This window comes from Paramormyrops kingsleyae, chromosome 1 (assembly GCF_048594095.1).
Source record: "Paramormyrops kingsleyae isolate MSU_618 chromosome 1, PKINGS_0.4, whole genome shotgun sequence".
NCBI lineage: Eukaryota > Metazoa > Chordata > Actinopteri > Osteoglossiformes > Mormyridae > Paramormyrops > Paramormyrops kingsleyae.
Window position 1 is genome coordinate 10,895,517 of NC_132797.1, and position 17,009 is coordinate 10,912,525.

A 17,009-nucleotide genomic window follows, 5' to 3' on the forward strand; every position below is an offset into this window, starting at 1 on the left:
AAGAGCCTCTGAGCTAATTAATCATTTTGCAAGAACTTCAAAAGGAGATGATCTCCAATTAAGACATAAATCAAACAAATAATTGTAGTAATAGCAATGTTAATATTCTAACCCTGAATTAATGGATCTTACGTAATCCGTCCATCTATTTTTAATACCTGATTGTTGAATGATGTTGCAATTCCCCACAGCGATTCCGAGAAACACGGGGCGGGGACCCACACCATCGATGGCGCGTCATCAACACGCATGAATTACTGAACGGCTGTGTCTCCTGCTGACTCAGAGGCGCCTGCGATGTGAGGGATGCTCGGCATGTCAGCCGGCACCTGTGAACCCCACCCTCCACGCAGGCTGTGAAGGATCGCTTCCTCCGTCGCCCCAGAAACGATACCGACGGCGAGTCAAGACCAATTGGCTAAAGTGAGAAGCAGCCTCTTACTGACTCTGCTCTTTATAGGTAGACTTCTGTCCCCATGAACACCACCCATGGTGGCTCATTCCCCTTCCCAGAATGCAACACCAAACCTCTCAGTCTAAATCCCAAGGCTAGTATAGACATGATATGGAGCAGACTCTAACAACATTGGCAGGAAGAGACCTTTATTGAAGATGGCCCACTGTGAAGATGGCCCACTGTGAAGATGGCCCTCTGTGAAGATGGCCCTCTGTGAAGATGGCCCACTGTGAAGATGGCCCTCTGTGAAGATGGCCCACTGTGAAGATGGCCCTCTGTGAAGATGGCCCACTGTGAAGATGGCTCTGGCATCACCCACATTTTCTCTTAGGGTTTGTCTGGATAGCTGACATCACTTTCATTCCTGGCCCCTGAAAGCCTCTCCCGTCCGAAAGGTTGCTGCCCTTCCTCCCACTGGAATGTCTTAAAACAGAGGATGAAAAACACATCGATTTTCAAACCCCAACCGTTTCAAACTGCCGTGACCACAACATAAACAGGGACAAAACAGAACAGCAGGCAGAAAGACTGCGAATGGGAGCAGGCCACATGCATCTGGGAACAATGCTTATGAATATAAATATCAGTATGAACACGAGCCGCCTTTTCGTGAGTCTGCTTCATTAAAGATCGTGAAGTCATCTGCCCTGGCTTCTCTGCACATTACCCTGAGGTGAGCTGAGCTAGTCAGCGCATCTGTTTTCTGTTTGGGGAATGTGCCGTGGACGGCTTGGTATGGGGCGGCAAGCCTGGGGGGGTGTAACTCAAACCCAAAGCTTCATGGATGGGGGGTGTCTGCCCCCCCCCCCCCCCCCCCATACACACACATAGAGTGCCCATCTGACAGACAACATGAACACCAGGCAGATCGCAGTCATTTTTCCAGTCAGTTTTTCATAAGGAATGATGCTTGCTGGTTGTGGACCGGGGGGGGGGGGGGGGACTTCTGAGGTGGAGCCTCTCTTTCTGACTCTGACGCTACTTTTACTTTGCCTTTGCGAGTGCTGAATAGTAACCATGTCAATACTGTACATAACAGCTATTATGAGCAAACGGGTTAATTAACTAAGTTCATTTCACAATCGCATTACAACTGAGCTTCTCAGAGCAGATTTTATCTGTGCCTTAAGTGTCTTTGACATTGTCTAAGGCTGTGGGAGGGGTTTCACCAGGACTGGGAGTGCATACCGGACAGAGACAGCTCCGGGTAACTCACAAGCCTTGACGTGTGACATTGTGACACCTTCCAGCTCTGTAAACAGACATGGTCAACTGTCCCCCATGCTCCCGACTCCGTAGCAGACAGAGAACACAGAACAGTATCAGTCAAAAGTTTGAACACGCCAAGCTGCCTGCAAAGGAGAGCGATAGAGTGTCGCATCACTTGACCTGGTCACCTGACCTAAACACAGCAGAGATGGTTTGGGAGGAGTTTGACCAGTGAGTAAAGGAAAAGGAAATACTGACCTTCTTTATTCCAGCACATTACTGCCTTATCTGCACATATTTGTAGTTGAACTTCCTCTATTAAGGCAATTGTAGGCAATTGTAATTCTAATTGTAATTCTTATAGTTATTTATAATCTTGTTTGACGTTGATGTTTATTATGTTTTATGTATTTATACCCATGTTGTCACAGTCTTGCAGCCAGGCAGACCGGCATTTCAGTATACACTGTACTCACTGTATGACTGTGTATGTGACAAAGAAAAAATTTGACTTTGACTTTAAAAAGCAGCCAATGAGTATTCAGCATACATGTGGGAGCTCCTTCAGGACAGCTGGAGAAGCATCCCAGGAGGCCACCTCATGGAGCAATTGGGGTTAAAGGCAAATGGTGGGTCACTCTGCCGATTCGGGGATTTCAACAGAAAACCTTCGGAGTCCCAACCCACAGTGCTACCCCCCAAACAATTTTTTTGTTTAATACTTTTTTTGGCCGCTATGTTTTATAACCCAGAGATACACAAAAATAGATATTCCTAAACAGTGGTACAAAGAGATACACAGACATACACCCACATACACAGTGGTACACAGAGATACACAGAACTACACAATGGTGTGCAAAGATACACAGACCTACACTGACCTACACACTACTGTGTGCCAGTGCAGTGTGTCAGTGTGTGTCAATCTCTAGGGGGTACACTTAGTTTGGTGGCCCCTTTGATTGCTTCCGGAATACTCTAGCTCAGTCTGACTGGTGTGTTTGAAAGGGTCTCAGTCTGGAGGAGTTGGCCCATCGCCCTAGAATGGGGGGGTCCATCCCGCATCAGACAGGCTGACCTGCTCCCAACCTCCATCGCGTGCGAGTGCCTCTTTCCCTGGAGTGACGCCATGACTTATATGGAACCTCAGCACCCCCCCCCCCCCACTCCACCCCAAAGTGCAGGCTGCTACTCAGCCAGAGCTCAGGGCAACACATAAAGGGGGTGTCACATGACTGCCCCCCCCCCCCCCCCCAGCAAACACACAGCAGCGATGCTCCGATCAAAGTAGATCACACTCCTCTTGGGCCACGATTCGGAGAGTTGTGTGTTTTTCCCGAAGTCCGGGATGTTGCCCAGCTTGGCTGATGATGCCCGTGAGTGAGGGTTAGCGGGAGGAAGGCGTTAAACCGCACACACCACAATGCCGAACGCCAACTGTGCTCTCTAATGGTTACTCCATCTCCTATAAAGTAATCTTTCATCTTTAGCGAGTGCTTGGTGCGGTGACTCATGCTCATTTCAGCTTTATAGAGGAAGTTCAGAAATCCAGCCTGTTTCGTTTCTCTTTGTTTGGAGAAAACAACAAAGGAACGGATGAGATACAGATTATCTCGGAATGGGAATCCCGTCTGAAACAGGAAAAACCATCCAGGAACAAATGCTGCTCTCTCTCTTACGGTTCAGCAGCCTGTGACCTACCCCCCCCCCCCCCCCCCCCCCCACCAAAAGACAAGGGGCCATAGAGAGACCTGAATGAAGGACTTACTCTGTAGGTGTAACATGAATGTATATACTCTCTGTGCTTGTGGGGACTGATGCTGGGTCAGTTTGACTGTCTAACTCATAACAGTTCTGGGTAACACTGGAGAATAGAATTTGCTGATTCTGGAACAGTGTTAAATTAGGGGGTGGGTCATACAACCCGGGTCAGTCCCCTGTATGCACAGCCGGTTCTGTCAGTTCTGCAGGTACATCAAAGACTCCTTAGAGATCTTACTCTAACAAAACAGCAGATAAGAGATATTTCACAACAAATGGTCTTGAGCCATCAGGTTTAAACAGAAGAGAAAAAAACACAACTTCTGATAATATGAATGACTCACTGTCAAGAAAATGAATGAAGGGAGGGTATTCCGGCTTGTCTGACATGAACAATTTCAGCGTTTGTGGGTTTATAAGTTCACCAAAGTTCCGTCTTGTTCACTCCTGTAGAAACAATTTTATGAAATCAAATCCACAAGCTTAATTCTTTTTTTTTCTTAATAAAAAAAAGGTTCATTATCCTATAAAACTAGGAGAAAAAATGAACTGGTTCTCATACACGTTTTAATTCAGCCTTGATGTATGTCTAGACAGCAAAGGCACTTTTCTATATTTAGAAAAAACACGCCAGTATTGCAGAGCTCTTCAATGGGTGACATAATCAAAATGACCAAAAACGGTAATTCGATTCAACGGAATCCCTGGTGTATCCTAAAGGATGCGGGGAGGAGCGGGTGAGCCCTGCTTGAGAAATCAGCACCCAAGGAAAACCTGTTTGTTCACCTTTCTGAGTATGTGGAGTGGCTCACATGACCGTCTGCCGGTTCTGCTCCAAAGCTCATTTGTAGCACACGCCTAAACGACCTGCGTTGGAACCCTACAACCTGACACGTGAGTCCCTGGGTGCCCCCGTGTCACAGAGGTCAGTCACATGCCAACAGCGACAGCACATCTGTTCGGTAACATTCACGCAACGTTCCTCGAGCGTTTACGACGGGGTCCTCATACAGGAGGGCAGCAGTGCTGGACACCAGTGATGTTGCTTTAACGTTGTGTCGAGGCTGTGAGGTTCTTACGCATGGAGGTGGGAGGGGCGGGGCCTACAAGGAGCCTTTTTGACCCACTCCGGCCTGCACAGTGACCGACCCTGAAGGAGATCCAGTCAGAGTAGGACCTCCCAACAAAGAGGGATAGGATTGGGACCTCCCAGGAGAAGGGATGGTCTCACCTTTGCTCTCCTACCCGTGGCTTCGTTTTGCTTGCCTGATGAGATCGTGGGTGTAATCTGAGGTACCTGGGCGTAAACCACCTGATCTTAATCACGCAAGGGCCTGCAGATCTGGCAGGGGCCCCCGAGAAAGTTTTTCCTTCAAGAAAATAATTTTGGTGCCACAATAATATGATCCGGTCTCTCTCTTTTTTGTATAACTGCCACGTCCCAAGACATATTATCGCAATGGTTTTGCTATTTGTCTGTTTGTCCGTTTTCTGCTCTTTTCGTTTTTTCTGCTCAGGTGTTCCTGATTACTACTGGCATACAGATTCGGTCGCCGTTAGTAGACGGGAGAATGAAGAACGTGCTGGGATCTGTTCTGGACCTGCCTTCAGTTCCTGTAAACATGTATTCATTGATGGGTATAATCTGAATCATCTGCCTTCAGTCGCTTGTGTGTTTTCGCGGTATAAATAAAACTCCCTTTCGGAAGAATTACGGCTGCTCTCAGTATTCCCTCCTTCTTTGTTATAAACTCAGGACCAGTTTGTAACAATAACATCTAGCCCCTGCTTCAAAACCTGACAAGCAAATAAACCCCACAGCTCCTGGAAGTGGTGTGATTGTGACTGGGCGTTTCTCCTGCCTGTTCACCTTCACATGGAAACACGGCTGACGAGGCGGAGGAGGTCGTCCCAGAGGATACTGCCGCCCACACCCTGCCATGTGTCTGCTCTCCTGGGCAGCGCCGTCCCCTGAGATTACCTTAGACTGGAAGACCCGTTTACCATCAGCTGACCCAGGCAAGATAACTGTCCCAGACATTGGTCGGTGGGCTTCACTGTTCACTGAGTGCCAAATTCAAAACATTTATCTCAATACCCTTTTCATGCCCCTGGCTGTACTGGTGAGTAGAACAAGCAAGTTTCCCACTGGTTAAAAATGCCGATGGAAAAATATTACCAAATTCAGGCTGGCAAAGACATGGATGAATTATTGAAGTTGGGGCCACTGTTATTTTTAGACGGGTTTATGTGAATTTGTCTGCATTTACTGTGGCTATTTGCAGGAGTCCATTTTTATAACCTCACAAATACGGTCATGTGCTAAGGTCTGAGATGAGCGAAATTTAAGCCTCGGTGAACAGGGCCGTGCGGGACAGGCCTGGGAATAAGAACCAGGCCAGGAGAAGATGTGGTTGTGACACAACACTGAAGCTTAAGTGTCAGGTCATGGAGATCTTTACCGTGGGGTGCGGCCTGGATATTAGGGTCTAGAATAATACATAGAACGTAAATAACGATCGAAGTACAGATGAACGTGATAACCGCACCCGCACACCTCACAGCTGTCGTTATTGGAAAAAAGTCACCAGTGCTGCTGAAGATACAAGAACATAGCAGAACGTTCCTATACAACTGGACACATGACCTCATCAGAAAACGAGTTTGAAGATCTGAAGATCTTGGCCCCGTGACCCATCCGTCGGTTGGCGTGTCACACAGGGTGGTTTGTCGTGTTCATCTTATCCTTCCTGATCTGCCTGCTGCCTTCTGAAGAAACAAAGCAGCCTTCTGAGGCCGTCCGTAAACAGGCACAACGCACCAGCATTAAAAACACATACAATGGCTCCATCCAAATCAAGATAATCTCACAGATGAACTGGCCTTAATGTGAGGTGAATAAAACAATGAACAATGAGGTTTCTTTTTCTAAACCGAGACAATGTTGCAACAGACAGACCGAACAGGAGTGCAGGCTTGGGCGGTCCGTCTACATGCTGTCTGTGTCGGGAGACCTCAGTGCAGGCTTGGGCGGTCTGTCTACATGCTGTCTGTGTCGGGAGACCTCAGTGCAGGCTTGGGCGGTCTGTCTACATGCTGTCTGTGTCGGGAGACCTCACCCACCCCCTTGGCACGGTCCTTGGTATCGCCACGGCGATGTCAGCATGGAGGTGTGAGTCCGGCATCACCATCCTGTGATGGTACTTCCACATACCGCATCCACCCAGAGGACACAGCCCCCAACCACATGGGGGTGGAGCTCATGTCAGTGTGACAGACATGAGCAGCTGTGCGATGAGCTGCCGCACCTATTGGGGTGGGGGGGGGGGGGGGGGGGTTGAGACACAGACATGCTGAGCAGACAGACAGTGGCGCCCATTCCAGCCCGGGTGCCGGGGGCTGTGCTACCCCTAATGGCTCACATTGCATTGTGGGTCAACCCCTCTGACCTGTGGGACCTGTACATATGGGTGGGGATAGCAACCCCACAAGGTCATGACTACAGATTGGGTGGTTACTGGATGCCTACAGGTCGCTGACTTCCTGAACCCCTATTGGCCACCATCGATGAGGTCATCCCTATTGTTAACAGACGCACCATGCGTCTACTCTAGAAGCTTAGACGTGACTAACAGCTGTTACTTCTTTGACAAGGACGTACACAGGCATTTTTTAAAGCTGACTGTTTCTTTGGTAACTATGGTTTGGTTGGTTTACTAACAAGCATAAATAAGTAGCCACCAAGCACCTGAATGTTTAGCTGTTTCACTGCGACTAGGAGACAAAGACCCCACATTATTGACTGAAAATCCAAACAAGTCTTCCAAAGTACAGCACAAAGACCTTTTGCACTTGCAGCATACTCTACCACCTGGAGGTCTAGACATGATGGCTGAAGTCATGAGAGTTCGACAATGCTGTTCTCCAGCTATAACTGCAAATGTGATGTGCAATACAAATTTCATCATGCATGATTTACATGGACAAGTATTAGCAGGTGGAGATGCCTATTAAATCATCATACAGAATAATAAATGATACAAAATATTGTAATTTGGCACATATATGTTAGATCTAATGATTATAGCCTTTATTATACAGGCCATATTGTGAGGAAGTGGGCCTACTCTTAGTATACTATAAAGCTAGTTCACGCTATCACATACAGGCTATACTGTGAGGAAGTGGGCCTACTCTTAGAATACTATAATGCTAGTTCACGCTATCACATACAGGCTATACTGTGAGGAAGTGGGCCTACTCTTAGTATACTATAAAGGTAGTTCACGCTATCACATACAGGCTATACTGTGAGGAAGTGGGCCTACTCTTAGTATACTATAAAGGTAGTTCACGCTATCACATACAGGCTATACTGTGAGGAAGTGGGCCTACTCTTAGTATACTATAAAGCTAGTTCACGCGATCACATACAGGCTATACTGTGAGGAAGTGGGCCTACTCTTAGTATACTATAAAGCTAGTTCACGCTATCACATACAGGCTATACTGTGAGGAAGTGGGCCTACTCTTAGTATACTATAAAGCTAGTTCACGCTATCACATACAGGCTATACTGTGAGGAAGTGGGCCTACTCTTAGTATACTATAAAGGTAGTTCACGCTATCACATACAGGCTATACTGTGAGGAAGTGGGCCTACTCTTAGTATACTATAAAGCTAGTTCACGCTATCACATACAGGCTATACTGTGAGACTGTAACACAACTGAATGTGTCTAGTGAGCCTATTTTTATTCAGAAAAGGAGCCACACATAGTCCCATACACCCTGCAGCTGCTGCAGCATGTGAGGCCGATGCCTGGTGAATCTCTTCTCTGCTTGTTCAACAACTTCTCCACATGTTGTTTTTCATGCCTGCACAAGTTCTGTGTCAAAAAAAAAAACAACAGCATTGTTTGTGATTCCTGAAATCCTGGCGTAGTCCCGCAGTTGCGAAACATAAACACAGTGAGAGGACAGTGCTTTTATCCGCTGAGATTGCCTGCTGGACCGCTCTGGGCACTCGTGATGTTACACTGTTTTTCCATAGTGGCCGGATTTTGCGAATGCACACTGTGCTGGACATAGAGGCCATGGCGGCCCTCACCTTAGTGATTATGTTACCATGGAGACCTCAGTATGACATCAGAGCCCAAGTAATCTTTTGTAAAAAGGTTCTCCGATTGGTTGCTTCATACAACAGTTTTCGATGGAACAAAATTTTAGTTGCTAAAACTTTTCTAAGTTTATGACATGCTAACAACCACAACCTGATTGTCTGTTGTTATAGGCGAGTCACTCATAAGACTTGTTAGCTTTGGTTTATACAAGAATTGCCATACTGCAACAAACAGAGCTATAGTTAAGTACATTACCAAATGTCTGAAAACCATCTGCAACTCAATCTGTTCTGCTGCTCTTGGTATTTTTTAAAGGAGCGGATTTTAATTCTTACTAAGCTGCAGCCATCGGAGTAGAAGGCCGTGTCCTTCACCTCAGAAATACCTGGAGTCATAGGCAGGCTTTTTATCGAGGAAAAAAACTTTTCCTCTGTATAAAAACAGTCATTGTGGTTTTACAAAGGTACTATGCTTACGGCACTGGTACATGTAAAGAGCAGTGGCAGGAACCAGGTGTGGTGGTTCCTGGGTGACAGTACAACCCAAACAACCCAAGGAGGGAACAAAGGAAGATGAATGAATGAACGAACGAGTAAATGAAGGAGTCGTCATGCTGCTGCCTGAAACGCGGCTTGTCTCGCAAAAACAGGTCAGCGAGAGTCACTTTCCCCTCCCAAGTGAAATCACAGGCTCGGCCAGCTAATAACAGCACGGTAACAAATTGTGCCTTTGTGTTTCTTAGCAGTCATGCTATGCTGAGAACACCCCCCTGCAACCCCCCCCCCCCCAGCTTCCTTCATTCCACAAACCAACCAAACGACAATCAAGTCTGTCATCACATTATATAAGCGCTAAAAATGGGGAATCCCAATAAGACCATGTGACACAGTTTGAACGATGTGAAGACTGATACAGGAGAAGCACGGGCACTTTCCTCAGCAGAGTGGAGACCCAAGTGAGGGGATCACTGTGCTTTAAATCGCCCCAGTACAGGTAAAAAACGGGAGGATCCAGAGGAGATGAAAGGCGAATTTTAGCGAGATGCAACAGCAAATGGATTAAAAAAAGAGCGGGTTGAACTGCAACAGATCGGTATCCCATCCAGGGCATCCACAGCCCTCTGGGCAGAGGTGTCAGAAAAGAGGGGAATGGGGGGGGGAGCATCCCCCCAATATCAGCATCCCCCCAAAATCAGCAGACCCCCAACATCAGCAGACTCCCCCTTCATAAAAAATGAATAAATGACTAAGAGCATGTTCTTTATCCATTACTATGTATCCGCGTCTTACTGAGGTCGATTCACTGAGGACTAAACACATACCAAACGAAAACTGTAGTCCTGTATCAGACAAACTCATTTTTATCATACGAATCAATTCTCTTTTTGGTTATGTTTAGTTATGAAACTGTACCCTAAACAGCATTAGTCGTAGTTTAAATGTAACAATATATATGTAAATGGACTGCATTTATATAGCGCTTTTCTACTCCTATGAGCACTCAAAGCGCTTTACAATTTATGCCTCACATTCACCATCCACACTCACATTCACACACCAGTGGCAGAGGCTGCCATGCAAGGCGCCAACCGGCACACCGGGAGCTTTGGGGTTCAGTGTCTTGCTCGAGGACACTTTGATGGGGTAAGGAAGAACCAGGGCTCGAACCTGCAACCTTCCAGTTGCCGAACGATAGCACTACCTCCTGTGCCCCCCAAATGTCAAACTTCTTCCGACGCCACTGCTCATTGGATAGATGACAGGATCACCACGATTGTAAAAACTTGGATAAATGGAGAGTCAAATACAGAAAGCATATGGGATTCTGCAGTGTGCATGCATGTGGGATATGGATTTAGGACAGCTCAGTGGGGAATTTCAACAAGGTGAGATGCCAGCCAGACCGGGCTCTGTTTTCCCAGTAGTTCCAGTTAATGACCGTTCCTGCTGTTTTCCCCACTGTGAGCTGTACAGCGATGGTTGGTTTTTCCATGAACATCAGAAACACGACAAAGTGTGACCAGGTGAAGGTTGCAGACAATCCACACACCAGGGACTCTCAGGACTAGAGACCCAGCCACAACCCTCCTATTTTGACATTGCTTTTTAATACTGGCTAATCAGTGTCATTTTATCTCAAGCTGCATGTCTATACTGTCATCTCTGCGGATAGTGAAGTATCAAGCACATAAGCGTTAATGTCCTATAATCTGTATCTGCTTTTGGGGTGTTTTCTTCTGGAGTTCAAAATGAAAAGTTTTTTTGAGGGGTAATTTGTCCTAATGGAAGCATGTATAGGATAGGCTATATGAGTCCAGTTCAAAGGTCACGCAGACACACCTTGTGTGTCTAACATTAAAGTGCTAATCTGGTAAAACCCAAAGGTGGACATTTTAGACCCAGAAAGTAAAAATCCAAGCCAGGATTTTGTTTCAATCAATCAGTTGGGCATAAAAAGTCACAGTGACAGAGTACTCAGCTGGCTGGTTGAAACAAAATCTTGGCCTGGATTTTTACTTTCTGGACCTGAAATGTCCACCTCTGGTAAAACCCCAGTATGTGGCTGCCTGAACAATCCATACAAAGAAAAACCAGGGGGGGGGGTGAGGCTTTCAGCAGGTCTTGAGGGGCTGAGCTCAGGCCGACGGGTAACATGACGCACTGTTAGCAGTGGGGGGCGCTCTCCTGCCCTTCTCTGGTTCTCCAGTTGTAAGAATTTTTTCAACACAATAGAAAACAGACTTTTTTTTTTCAACAGGATAAAAAATAAATAAAATGTGTAAGTTTTATAACCATCATTTGGCTTCTGCCCCTGTCTAGCAGCTATGAAACACATTGGAAACATTTGCTGACCAAGATCATTAAAACAGATGTTTTGTGTATGAAATTCAGCTTTATTTCAGTTATAGGCGTTGGAGCCGCTGACCAAGGGCTGAAATGGCGGAATGTCCCGCAGAGTGCCCGAGCTGGGCCGTGCAGCACCAGCGCCTTTGTTGGGCCCCCCTCTGTGTTTTAATAACCCGCCCCCCTCGCCTGGCTTTCACTCGTCCATCCAGGGAGATAACAAGCTGCCAAAAATACCTTTTGGGGCCGGAAAACAATGGGGCCCTTTTTAGGAGCCGCAAGCTACCATCACCAACCCCCCCCCCTGCCCCCCACCCCCAGGCAGCCTGCATCCCAGCGCCATTTCCTGGCTGGCGCTGCCACCTGGCACTGGAGCAAAAACCTGGGATCAGCAGGCCTGGTGGGGGGGGGGGGCAGCAACACGCTAACGACCTCGTTGCGGTGAAAGTGACGGCCTTCTTTAAAAGCACTAATGTTAGATGGTGCCGTGGCCCATCACCAGGAGGGAATGGCTCTGAATCTGGCTTCTGCCTTCAATCACTGGTGGCCGTGTCCGCTAGCCACTGTCAGCTGTCATTAGCCGCTGCTAGCTGCCATTAGCCGCTGTCAGCTGCCATTAGCCGCTGCTAGCTGCCATTAGCCGCTGTCAGCTGCCATTAGCCGCTGCTAGCTGCCATTAGCCGCTGTCAGCTGCCATTAGCCGCTGCTAGCTGCCATTAGCCGCTGCTAGCTGCCATTAGCCGCTGCTAGCTGCCATTAGCGGCCTCTTGCTCTCAGGCTGTGCTGAGTCTCCCACAGTGGGAGCCCAGGGAAGAATCTAAATGACTTTAAAGCCCTGCAGAAACAGCAGAGCCCTTCCAGGGCACATTTGGCCAGTCCTGGTGTACAGCCTGCTTGAAATATGATGTACCCAGCGTTTGTGGGATTGCCGGTTTGTCATTGTGGGAGCAAACACTAGGAGTGAGGGTCTGCTTAAGGTCGGGGTCAGACCCAGGGGCATAGCAAGGAATTCTGGCCCCCCTAACACAATGTCACCTTGGGCCCCCTCCAGTTCAGGGCCCAAGAAAACTTGCCCAATTCCTCCCCAGACAACAGTCTTGGTCAGGCCTGGAGCTGGAGAATATGATCCATGCAGGACAGCCAGACACACAGGCTGGATGGGCTCACTGTAGCTATGCCCCCCAGCCAATGCAACGGACTTGGTCCAGCTGGTATTTTGTGGTCGAAACATGGCTTGCCAAGGAGAATATGGCGTCCAGCCGCCGTGACGCACTGGAATTCAGGAGAGGACACACGGCACCGCTATGGACGCTGGGCGGCTATATTTCACAGTTTTCATGCACCTGTAATATGGTGGAAGGTGGCAGCATCCTCAGAAGCCGTCCATTTTCCACTGGAAGTCTGCAGGAGGGTGGAGGACCAAGAAGGACAGACTGACCCCAGACCAGTTCCTCGTGGATCGGAGCATCTGGAACACATTGCGTAATTTTAAGAAACCAGGCCTGAGAGTTGGAAAAACAAACAACGCGTGACGTGCTGATGGGTGGAGCCCCGCATATCGCTTCTTTATGCTTGTAGGAAAAGGTGAAAACAAAGTGAAGGGCTCTTTCTGCTGTCTGCGCTGGAAAGGTCCTCCATCTGTTTAACTTCCATTAAGTTAAGAGAACAGACTGGATTCGATTGCCAACACAGGCAGAGCCTTTGAAGCCCAATGGCTGTTTGCATTCTCATGTGGATTTCGGTCTTTGATTTATTTCGAAGGAGTTATGAAAACAGAAACTGTGGACTGTTATGTAACCGTAACTGGAAACACGACTGAAGCCACCCCTCCCCCCCCCCCACACACACACACACACAGTTCAGCCCTTCGCAGTGATTGAAACCCCTCTTTCCATTTGCATCCAGTGTTTATCTCACATTCAGCAGGACGCAGTGGATGCCCTAATCACTCGATGTGTTTGAATGGGTAGAGCAGAAAACCAGAGGTACATATAAATTGGTCTTGCAGATACGCATGCGAACCATTCTCTGTACGGAAATAAACTTCACAGTTTGCCATGTGAAATATGTCCCAGATGTCTGCCGGCTTCAGGGAGCCCCAGCTGTATGTGGAAAAGAGCATCGTTCGTGTGGCTGAAGAATAGAGCCGTTTTGCTATCATTCAACACTTCAGTGTCACGTGTTTGCCATGTGACTTTATTGGGGGGGGAGTGGGGTGGCAGGGAGTTGGGAGGAGCGTCAGTGCTAACAGAGGCCTGCTTTGTGTCTTCAATACTCACCTTTCTTCTTTTGCCGTTCCATACTGTCACCCTTTATTCCAGAAACTCTGGGAATCAATGGCTGTTGCCTCAGTCAGGATGCTGGCAAACTCTCACTCCACCGCAGGCATGTGTGAAACAGGACCAGGGCCGGAAGCCGTCGCTGTATTAATGGTGTTTGTTCAGGGCCAAGGAAGGGGTCCAGCTCTGGGCACGAGAAGCTACACTTGTAATAACAATATTATATACATGTGTGTGCTCCTTTCTCAAGGCAGCCCGTTTGCAGAAGGTCTAGACATTACCTCATTTCCCAAGATGCTAAGAACACTAGGCCTCAACGGAGCCTAGAAGGCCTCAGCGGCTTCGGTTCCCATGAGCACAGGTTCATCGATACTCGACCGCAGGCCCATGACTCATCTGGTGGTTGCGCAAATATTTGTAGCTCAAGGTACAGCTTCCGCATTATATGGAGAATAGGCTGCATGAGCAATTCTCCACTTATGCCTGGACCCTGCTTTCTATGACCATAATGCACCTGGGCAGCCCCAGCTGGGGCAGACACTGCAGCTAATGAGGTTTTTTGCTCAGGCTGGGGTTTATGTATCTTTGCTTTTTACTTATGAACTCGAAAGTACAAAAGTTTTTCCTCCCCTAAGATTTAATCCTTAAGTTTTTTTTTTTTATCCTTCTGCCATTAGAAAGGTTATTCTGGGAACTTTGTGATGAGACAAACAGATACTTAAATACAAGGACTAACAGGGGGTAACAAGCACCAGGCGTGCAAGACGTAGCAGAACCCTTCCCCGATGGACGAACAGGGGAGGGAACCGATGGGACCAGACACCAAGGCGGACGCACAGGGCCAGTCCCAGAAGGGACACCGGGCTGGACAGAGCACAGCTGGACTGACAGGGTGCATGGGGAAGACAGCACACAAGACCCAACAGACAGAACCACCGGACAGGACAGGATGTACCGGACCATGAGGGATCATAAGAGCGGGAATTGGCAACCAGGAAGGGCACAGGCAACAGGAAGGTTTGACGTCAATGACCAGACTGGGGCTGGCAAGCCAAACAGATACTTAAATACAAGGACTAACAGGGGGTAACAAGCACCAGGTGTGGCTCATCAGGGTCATGTTAGGGAGGGGGTAGGAGGGTCAGGTGTGCAGGACATGACACATGTTTAGCTGCTTTATTATTTGTTGTTTTATGAACCAATGAACCAGCACAACCTTGAGAAGATGACGTGCATGAAAACAGCCAGACGGGGGCACTCTTTTTGGCATTGCCAGCTGGGTAATCTCCCAGTAAATCCTATTCAATGGGGATGAGACCTGACCTCACAGGTGTCTGCAGGTGATTGGTCCAGGAGGGAGGTCAAGGTTCAATGTTCCACACATTAATGAGATTGTGGAACATGGAATTTATGAATATGGCAAAAAAAAACAAAAAGAGAAAACTGGCATCATCTGTGATTAGGTCAGCTATTCGGGGTCTTCTGTAAATCAAAGACCATCAGGCAAGGGTTCTGAGACAAACTCTCTGAGTTCATTAAATCTGGAAATACTGCCCCACAATTACCCCAAGATTAGTGCCAACTACAACAAGGCCATCTATTGTGCTGGACGGAGGGAGTAATCCGTTTTTCCTCACTCAAGTAAATATTTAATTTCATGGATAACTAATTGGATAAGTTTTTGTACTCACGCTAACCAATGCACTTCCCAGAGGTGATGGGTGAAATGGCTGACCCGTTACCATGGCAACGTGACAGTAACTGGAAAAAATATTTATTCTCCATAAAAGCCCTGCAAGGACATCCATCCACCGCGTCTTTATGTAGCTAAAGCAGCAGATACCTCAACAGTAACAAATGTGGACACTGATAGACTCCAGGTTCACGCCTAGACAGACAAACAACACTCACCATAATATCAAATTTTTTATTTGGTAACTGTGTGCAATAAGGTAAACTATGGATATATGTACGGCATTATGTATAAAACAGTCTGAATGACTGATTATAGATCGCATGCCAGTCACATGGTACTGACCATTCAGTGACCTTTACCCCATACTCTCTCCCTGTATTAATGTGCAGAAGGCTTGTGTTTTTTTGCAATCTTTCATAAAACATCTCAGTGTTCACTTTGGTCTAATCTGGTTTAAGCATCATTCCGAGTCAGCTGGGTTCAAAATGCCGCAAAATAGCCGCCCAAGCGAGATACCACACCTGGCAATTAGCGAAATGCCAAGAGGCTCAATGATAGGCTTCGGGAGAAGACAGGGCAGAACACAAACATCAAAACAGACAGGAACATTCTGTCCTGGCAGCATGATTTTACAGCCAGAGTTCACGCAATGTCAGCAGAACAAGGCGCTTAAATTCACACGCCACCATGAACAAACCATAACACGATATTTACCCTCACCCAACCAAACAAATACAGCTAGATCATTAACACGGTATTCGACCCTCCACAACCAGATAAACAGATCTGCATTTGCTATTAACATGATATTTAATCTTATCTAACCAGACCAACTGATCTAGTTGTTATTAACATGATCTTTATGCGTATGATCTCCAAAAGTGATGTCTTACCAAGAGTGTATTTGCTTTTAAAGTTTAATCGGAGGAAGGATGACAATAACACTGCTGATTAATATGAGAGTCCGCATTGGCCCCTGACTGAAGATGGCTGAGGGAGTCGGGCTGGGCTGTGCCGGCCCAGAGCTGAAACTGGACCACACATGGTGCTTGCACACGACCCGATGTCCAGAGTGTGAATCTGGCGGTTTGGGTAGTGGGCGTGGCTTTGAACAAGCCTACTGTCAATGCTTGTAATTTACCTTGCTGGCAGAACAGAGCCTTCTGGAAGCAGGTTACATCTTCAAGTGACTATAAATGATATGTGAGAAATTCTTCTGGCTTTGCTTGTACTGATTACCCTCCCCAAACACACACACACACACACACACACACACACACACACAAACACACTCATACAGAATCAACACCCCACGCTGAGGCAACTTTCAGACACAAAATGTACAGCAGGTTTGGTGATGACACATCCGCTAGCATATGGAGTCTTTAAAGGGAATTTCCTAGGAAAACTGAAAGCATACTTCACAAGATCTTACAGCGCAAAGCAGGAGTACATTTTTTAAGTCATGGAAATTTATGTTGCAACAATTATAATATTCATCAGGAAATGAAGCGTTTTCTCAGTGAGTCAAAGCAGGATTAAAAGAAGATGATTCAGTGTATTTAGGAGAAACGCTATAACCAGAAAGAAGAAAACCAAAAGGAGGAGACAGATCTCATGGCTGTAACGTGGAGTGTA

At 47.2% G+C, this 17,009-nt stretch overlaps 1 long non-coding RNA gene across 1 annotated transcript; it reads right to left on the minus strand.

Annotated features, from left to right (window-relative positions):
* Positions 1 to 12,747: 12,747 nt before the first annotated feature.
* On the minus strand, positions 12,748 to 14,067 carry LOC140578623 (uncharacterized). Its single transcript, XR_011982884.1, has 3 exons — positions 13,957 to 14,067; positions 13,676 to 13,861; positions 12,748 to 12,864 (listed from the first exon to the last, which is right to left on the minus strand). It is a non-coding gene; the product is annotated as an uncharacterized lncRNA (long non-coding RNA).
* Between the last annotated feature and the right edge of the window lie 2,942 nt (positions 14,068 to 17,009).